The sequence below is a fragment of the Polistes canadensis genome, unplaced genomic scaffold (genome assembly GCF_001313835.1).
Source record: "Polistes canadensis isolate GaletaPanama2010 unplaced genomic scaffold, ASM131383v1 scaffold_198, whole genome shotgun sequence".
In the NCBI taxonomy this organism is placed as follows: domain Eukaryota; kingdom Metazoa; phylum Arthropoda; class Insecta; order Hymenoptera; family Vespidae; genus Polistes; species Polistes canadensis.
The window spans coordinates 119247-120032 of record NW_014569745.1 but is presented as its reverse complement, the minus strand read 5'-3'; the positions used below and the strand labels follow the sequence as shown (position 1 = coordinate 120032).

Below are 786 nucleotides of genomic sequence, written 5' to 3'. Positions count from 1 at the left end.
GACATTTTCTTTTTATTTATGTTTTTTTTAAAAAGGAAACAATATATCAGAATGATATTTCGCACCTGAAGGAAAAAAAGGTGATAATAAAGTAACAACGAAAAAAAGAATTATAACCAAATTATAAAAAACAAACAAACAATTGATTTCAAATGAACATGTTAAAAAACACGAGACTATCCTTTTTCCTGTTTTAATTTTTTTTCTATTTAAACACTCCTTATTCTTTTTATAATCCTTTCAAACTTTCCCTGATATATCTATATATTAATTATTATTATTACTTAAACAAAAATATATATATTTATTTTCAGACATTTTCTTTTTATTTATTTTTTTTTCTTTAAAATGGAAAAATATGTCAGAATGATATTTCACACCTGTTTCACATATTTTTTCGTACGATCTTACGATTTATATCAACGATCTAATGGGATGTTTTTTTTTTAAAAAAAATCTAACGCAAACGCACGTTCGGTTAAATTCGTTGTACGCGGTCCGGAGTTGAAGGCCCGACTGACGAAATTGTAGGTAGAAACTGTGGAAGAACAAGGGCGCAGGCGCTTCACCACTTCTCGTAGCAGCGATCTTCCTCTATCCCACCTCCCTACCCCTCTACCGGTCCGACCACTCTTTTCCTTATTTCCTCTTTCCCTCACCCTCATCTTGATCCTATTTCTATCTCTTTCTTTCTCTCTCTCTCGTTTGCTACATATCTGTTTGCTTTCATCTCTCTCTCTCTTCCTCCTTCTCCCACGCACACACACTCATATACACACATACTTT

General features: G+C 32.4%; 1 protein-coding gene across 1 annotated transcript in view; it reads right to left on the bottom strand.

Annotated features, from left to right (window-relative positions):
* LOC106789716 (dipeptidase 1) overlaps positions 1–513 on the bottom strand; it is a 94086-nt gene extending 93573 nt beyond the window's left edge. The window contains exon 1 of the mRNA XM_014754174.1: positions 381–513. The gene's annotated coding sequence lies outside the window, so the exon portion shown is untranslated. The remainder of the gene's footprint in view (positions 1–380) is intronic.
* Between the last annotated feature and the right edge of the window lie 273 nt (positions 514–786).